Source organism: Rutidosis leptorrhynchoides, chromosome 2 (assembly GCF_046630445.1).
Source record: "Rutidosis leptorrhynchoides isolate AG116_Rl617_1_P2 chromosome 2, CSIRO_AGI_Rlap_v1, whole genome shotgun sequence".
Taxonomy (NCBI): Eukaryota; Viridiplantae; Streptophyta; class Magnoliopsida; order Asterales; family Asteraceae; genus Rutidosis; species Rutidosis leptorrhynchoides.
The window spans coordinates 14,328,359-14,336,079 of record NC_092334.1 but is presented as its reverse complement, the minus strand read 5'-3'; the positions used below and the strand labels follow the sequence as shown (position 1 = coordinate 14,336,079).

Below are 7,721 nucleotides of genomic sequence, written 5' to 3'. Positions count from 1 at the left end.
GAACGGGGCAGATACTGAGTTTTGGAATGACGTGTGGCTCGGGAACACCAAGATCAGAGATGTTTATCCTAGATTATTTAGACTCGAAACTGTTAAAAAATGCATCAGTAGCTTCGAGGCTTCAAGGAGGAAATTTCTGTTGGGCTTGGGCTCGGCACCCTATGGGCCAAGGCCTGGGCGAACTGGATTCACTAACTCAACAGGTTGCAGGCGTGATTCTTGGAGAAGAGAATGACAAATGGACGTGGGTATTAGATGGAGGAAATGGGTTCTCTGTTAAGGTTTTATCAAGGCTCTGTGATGATAATATCTCAATTCGGGTAACTCTCTAAATCATACTTTGAGGAACAATTTGGTTCCAAAGAAGCCTGAAATTTTCGTTTGGCGCTTAATGAAGAAAAGGCCATTGAATTGGACAAAAGGAGTATCGACCTACATAGTAGTAGATGTCCCCTTTGTGATGAAGATTTGGAAACAACGGATCATACAATTTTATTTTGTTCGTATGCACAAGATATATGGAATCGGGTTTTTCAATGGTGGGGTTTGGGGACTTTCTCGAACCTTAGTTTTAACGAGATTCTTAGAGGTAACTCCGGGGTCTCAATGTCTACTTTCGGGAAGAAAATTTGGCAAGCCATCGAGTGGATAAGTGCTTACTATATTTGGAAGAATCGCAACAACAAAACGTTTCGTGGAACATCGTGGTGCGCTCAGTGGCGAAAACAGGAATTTTTTTCACCCGGGGCGAAATTTTTTTTAAAGCGTATCAAATTTTTTTTGGTAAAATATAGAGGTTTGGGGGAAAAATATGGGGATTTTTGAGCAAAATGTGAAGGTTTTGGGGCAAAATACGGAGGTTTTGGGGCAAAATATGGTGGTTTTGGGGCAAATTTTTTTTTCCACTGGGGCAAAATCGAAAAACCCAAAATTTTTACACTAAAAATTGCAAATCGACTGGGGGCATCTGCCCCCCCTGCCCCATGCTGGTTCCGCCACTGGGTGCGCTCCGTTACTCTTAGCGAAATCCAAGTTAAGTTTTTTGAATGGATTTCCATAAGATCAAAGGGGGGAAAATTCGATTGGTTTACTTGGTTGAGTAACCGGCACCTTTATTTAACATGTTACTTTAGGGTGTTTTGGTTGCATTCTTTGCAACCTCTTCTCGTGTTCTATGGTATTGTATTGTTTCAATTATATTTATAATTTTATTTCGTGATCAATAAAAATTTCCTTGCTTTTTTAAAAACAAAAAAAAACAAAATTGATGCAATCAGGGGTATGGGTTACCTTTTGAACAGGTAACCAGTCATTTGATGCTATGTTGACTACTACATGGTTAAGAAAATACCACGCATTTGATTTGGATTTATTTAAGTTATTTTAATTAATTTTTATTTATTCAAATCTTATCCAAATCTTCAATCATCTTCATTATTCCACCAACTGATTCATTCAATCATCTCGTCCCGCATCCTAATTCAGATCAACCATCAAATCAAAATCAATTTAAAAGAAAACCTAAATCTAATTTAATTTAGTTTTATTTATTTGATAAATTGAAAAAAAAAAATCAAAACATCATACATCGTCATGATCATCTTCTTCACCGCCATCATCATCATCATCATCTTCATTGTCAAACGAGTGTTTGAAACTAAAATATACTACTTTAAAGTAAAATTAAAGCTCCAAACTTAATCCGACGGAGAAGATGGCCGAATTTGTAGTCGTATTAGGGAGTGACGGTCGGCCATAGTTTTATTAGAGAGTGACGATCGGAGTTTTCGGCGGAGAAGACGACAGGAGTCGAGGGGTTCTAAGCCAGATCGTGTTTTCATCTGTGATTCTTTAATTTTGAAACCTCCACTACAAATTTCGGTCGAAACCTCCAAACCTTGAAATCAGTTTTTGGATAAGATAAATAGAAGGGAGTAGGGATTATAGAAAGAATATTGAAGTTGTATACAACATTGACTTAGCCACCGTATTTGTTTACATATTATTTCTTTATAAATATTTAAAAATATGACATGTATTCCACAGAGAATTCAACCTGATGACTCAACATCAATTCAAGTTTCAAGGTCAAAACTCCTTTTATTGCATTAATTTTGAGTTTATAATTCTTTTTGGCATGAAATTTTCAATATTACTTTTATTGGAAAATTTGTTAGCTCTCGTTATCTTTTTGAACTATTTACCCTGTAATAAACTCAAAACTTTGAAAAATCACATGTAAAATGATTAACATAAAAATGGATTCTTGATCATTCAAGGAGAAAAAAAACGACGCAAATTCCACCAACCCATTAATTTGATTTATCAAACCCACTTTAAATCTGAACGAATTAAATCAAAGTTAACAATCAATATATAATACATTTCTCTCTCCCCAAATGGCGATTTTGGCGGGAATAGCGGTTACGCTTTTTCTGCCCTAATTTCGCCAATTTGATCTCGTTCTTCATCAAATTTTCCCAAATTGATCCGTAAATCTGCATCAATACTGTCTTTCGTTTCTTGTATTTTAGTTTTTTTGAAGTTCTATCGGTCAATTAGTCATGTCCCCAAATAAACGGGTATCGAAGAGGAAGGTTAAGTTCCGAACAAATTCGATGATTCTGTTCTCATGTTTGCTAATAAGAATAGAAATAGAGCTTCGATGGAGGACGTTCATGATGATTCAAACGCTGATTCAATCAATTCGGAGGAGGAGGTTTCTGGTATGGATTGTGGTGGTGGAAACCCTAATCCATCTGATGAATGTTTTCAGGTGAATGCTGCGACTGGTTTAATTGACTCCAAAGGTTCAGATAAGACTATTAATGATGAAGATTCACTTCTTGCGTCTGTAAGTAGTCCTAATCTGAACAAGGATACTCAAAATTGCCCTGAAAATATTGTGAATCAAGGTATTTCATATGCTCAAGCTGTTAATACTAATCAGGAAAATATTGAGAAGTTACGGAACTATGTTCCACCTTCAATTGATAGTGATGGTAATGAGTATGTTGTATTTGATGAGGAATTAGTTAATGAAGGTAGTTTGAAGTGGAACTCTACTGCGTGTGGCTATTTGATAGGGTATATGTGACGACCCGGAAATTTCTGACCAAATTTAAACTTAATCTTTATATGGTTTCGACAAGATAAGCAAAGTCTATTAAACTGAGTCTCAAAATGTTTGAACTATTTACATGGATACATTTAACCTTTGACTATCTCCGACGATTCACGAACAATTGTGTATAAATAAATATGTAAATATATTTGTATATATATATATATATATATAAATAAATATAAATATAAGTGTATAGATAAAGTACATTTAATCAATTGGAATTAAAAATGTAAAATAATAATTAGAATAATTAAGTTACTATTAAAATAAATATATATAAATGTATATGTGATATTATTATGACTATATACTAGCTTAATGCCCGCGAATTCGGGGGGCTTTTTTATGGGACAAGTCAAGATTAGTTTGGCATAGTAGATAACTTGTCAATCTGCACAAATATGTCACTTTTATAATTCGACATAGCATCATCGTCGCCTTTATTAACAAAAGATTCTCCAACAAATGTGTCTGATGGACTTTTTTTTTCAAGTTTTCCTCTTTATTTGTGATGTTGTCCTCCTTTTGAATGACTGCTTCTTTAAGTAATTCAATTCGTTAGGCTTGATCTTATGACACAATTCAACGTGGTTTAAGAGGAGCTGCAAAGCGCGAAACATACTAAAATACTAAATTGTAATTTCTTGTTGTAGGGTATTATATTTCAATAATTTCATATTATTAGAATGATTTGGCCACAATTTCATATGGTTAATAAGTAACTTCATATGATTGATATGTAAAGTTAGAAATATATATATAAATGTAATATTAATAAGACTATATCACCATTTTTACAGAAAACAATAGGTTTGTAACTCATAATTGTGCGGGAGTACAGTGTAAACAATCATACACAATGACATATTTTAACCAATTCAATTCAATGGTCAAGAAGAACATATTGATTCAATAAATAGTGTACAAAGAGTAGAAAACATGTGCAATATAATCAAGTGTATGCATTACCATATGATCATATACACTAATGCATAAATAAAATGTACAATTGACCATAAATAACCTAACATTATTATTAGTAGATTGTCAAATGAAGCACCGAAATGTACCAGAAAGAACAAAAATGATGTCGCCTGGACTCTCTGAAACTTTTAAGAGTTTCTTTATGTTTTTCACATTCATCTTTGTGGTTGAATATGGAATTAGCTAATACGCCAATCAATAATAAATTGTTAGCTGAAAATGGAATTAGCTAATACGCCAATCAATAATAAATTGTATATGGGTTGTAGGTGGGAAGTATTTGCCCGATAATCCATCTAATACCTCTTGCACCTAACAATATTCAACGAACCCACAATAGCTAATTAATTTATTTATTAATAAATCAAAGAAAGTATCCATGTTCCATTATTGTTAAAGGACCTGCTCTTTGCTCTTGAACGCTCTCTTCATCGTACTCTTGGTTGTGTTTTTTAAACTCAGCAATAGAGCTCTCGACATCTTTCACAAGATCATCAGTTTTTAAACTACAAAAAAAAAAGCTTTTAGTAAACTGTCACAATACACAAGTTGTGATACTTTAAAAATCTCTTTGCATTCAGTAGACTGGTTGTAGTACCATGGTTTCTGCTCATCTATTTTTTTGATGCCTTTGCAGGTAAATCATTTCGCCTGTACAGTGATTATTAGATTTACTCGTACTTTTTGAATGAAGAAAATTAATAATTGTAGTTGACAAATTAAGCAGAGACCGTAATAAGAATAAGAATAACCATGAGAAAATGTATTATCACAATAATACACATATATAATAATATACCACTTGTCAAAAATGAAGTTGAACATTACCTACAACACATACACTCGAATCCGCCAGTGAAACACCAACAAATATCGAGGGAAACTGAGCAGAATCTGAAACAACTGCGGTTGTCGTAATAGGAATGTGCAAGCCATAGTTAGAAACATCATATATAGAGTTACAATGCTGAGATGAACATACAATTTGGTGTTGAACGGGCATATCATTCGAAGCAACAACTGTTCCTACAAAATACAACACTATAAAGTCTAATTATACTTTTGATATTATAGCAAATATATATTTATTATTAATACATGACAATATCCATTCAATTGAGAGTAACTTTAGCCTTAAATAATGACTTAAATAATTGCAAGTGTACCTGCGCAGTGAGCCGATTCTGTGATTAAAAGATCAACGGTTTCTTTTCTAAAATACTCAACTACTTGTAATAAAAAATATGGGGTCCCAAGGAAACTTCTCCTTTAGACTGTGCAGCAGCAATTGAGATTTTCATGTCGATAATGGTATAGATTTTTGTAAGCATCCTTTGTCCTTTGTCAATAAGAGATCCCAATGAAACTTCTCAAGTTTTCCTTTAAGACTGTCTAAATCACGACCGTTGGTAAACCTTGACTTAAAACTTGACTTTGTCAATAAGAAGTAGACCGTTTCCTGAAAGCAAATATAATTATTTTGAAGTTAAACTTGGTGATAATAAAAAAAAAAAAATTGTTTTAAAAAATGCATAAACGTTACCATAAATCTAGTCATGTAATGAATAAGGGAAGTGAAGGTTGCATACATATAGAAGCCATATACATGAGGCCAACTTGTTCCATTATACAAACCTTGATGGCCATTCATATATATGTAAACTAATGACAATAAGGTAGCTGAGGCTAATTTTCACACCCTTACTCATCTCGCATTTGACATATATACCAATTTCTAGCTGCATAAATATTGACCCATTAAAGTATCCATACGTTTTCTTTCACTAACGCAATCTGCGATTCTCTTGAACCATTTTTTGAATCTAAGGTAATACATTACTCAACCATTTATTCTAGTCATATAACCTGTTTTTATTTCTACTTGATATCCACATACAAATTTTTACTTTTACCTCTTGGACAATCGCACCTATGTACATATGAGAATAACCAAACACTTTTGAGTTTATAAATCTAAGTGTAATCATACGTATGTCAAAACGGGTCAAATGTACCTAATAGAACATCTTCAATATAGCAAAAAACTAACAAGTTTTTTTTTCTTAGAAGTGCACTAACAGTAAACAAATTCTTCCCTGCATCATGACTTATAAACAAACTTTCTTTCAGCTAGGACATTATCATACTTTACATAAACTTGCTCCAACACCTTACACATCAACTGGATACCCATTTTCATAGAACAGAGCCAAATAATATCTGGCACATAAAAAAATAAACCGCTAACAAACAAATAAATCATAACATCAAAAATTAAAACAACTATTAGCAGACTACAATACATGATAAAAAAACCTAATGGAACTATAGAAATACCTTAATATGTCTTCAAATTCAAAGGCAAAGGCGCAAAATTAATGTGTTATGATGGTGGTAAAACAGACCCGATTTGAGCGATGAGCAGCTACCAATTAGTTTTTTTTTTTTTTTTTTTTTTTTTTTTTTTTTTTTTACACAGGCTACAAGTATGAGAAAACCATTCGTTGCTTAAGTCACTGTGAGAATATAATTAGTTAGTAAAGTGTTTGGTTAGAGGTGGTAGTATAATCAGTGAACTAACCTTGTAATTTTCTGGTTTTGCTGAAATAGGTTTAATAATGGATATAGGTTTCTTTATTTTTCCTTTATCTGGATTTTCGCACCATCCACTGTAAAGAAATTGGCAGATCATATAAGTATTATTTCATAGAATGCCTTTGAGCAAAACAATAAATGAGTAAAGTAATTATAAATACTGACCGGTTGTTAAATCAAAACACAAAATAAGAAATACTAACCTGTGAATTTCAGCTGACTATTATCGTATAGAAGCTTCTGATTAACATATACAACGACACAATGATAGGAGTTTTTGAACAATTTGTACATTTCAATTTAACAAATAATACATCAGACATGAGAATTTGTAAAACATGACAATTGAAACAAAACGATAAGAAATACTAACCCATAAACGTTCTTAGCTACTGACTTTTTGGATTGATTTGTGAAGCTTTCAACTGGAGAAGTAGTAGATTGAATCGAGGGTTTTCAATTTACAGTATGCGATTTACATCATGAATTGATTTTCGATCTTGAAGATTGACGTGCGAATTTACATGTCGAAGGTCTCTTGCTTCTTCTATTTTGTGTTTTGAATCAAAATAATCGGATTTTACTTGCGATTGCGACGCTGCATATAGGGTTATAGGATTTTAGGGTTTTTTTGTGTGTAAGAACAGAGTGAAACACCTATTTCTTGAAAGGTACCCAGTTAGTTGCAAACCCTAAATTTTGATTTGGAGGCCGTAAGGTTTTTTTTTTTTTTTTTTTTTTTTTAAATAAGGTTATTTTTGTAATCAAAGAAATCAATGTCAAGATTACGAGGTCATAATCTAGATTAGGAAATAATCAATGGTGTAGATCATTGATGGTTAGTTTAATGGATGGCTATGATTAGATTTAGCTATTTAAAATGATTTATTTTCACTTTTGTTATTATAATATAAGGAGAAGGAGATGATTTCTAATTATTGTAATATATCCTTTCCTCACATAAAGCGTGAGGTCCCATCTAATGTGTCAGATCCATCTTCTCCCAATTTACATC

General features: G+C 32.7%; 1 long non-coding RNA gene across 4 annotated transcripts; it reads right to left on the bottom strand.

The window, feature by feature from the left end:
• Positions 1–4,135: 4,135 nt before the first annotated feature.
• Positions 4,136–7,386, bottom strand: LOC139890573 (uncharacterized). Of its 4 annotated transcripts, XR_011773377.1 has the most exons (7): positions 6,693–7,386; positions 6,449–6,591; positions 6,259–6,331; positions 5,278–5,570; positions 4,940–5,137; positions 4,710–4,762; positions 4,136–4,617 (listed from the first exon to the last, which is right to left on the bottom strand). It is a non-coding gene; the product is annotated as an uncharacterized lncRNA (long non-coding RNA). The 4 variants fall into 4 exon arrangements; XR_011773375.1 differs by lacking the exon at positions 6,259–6,331 and having other exon boundaries at positions 4,140–4,617; positions 4,940–5,152; XR_011773374.1 differs by lacking the exon at positions 6,259–6,331 and having other exon boundaries at positions 4,142–4,617.
• Between the last annotated feature and the right edge of the window lie 335 nt (positions 7,387–7,721).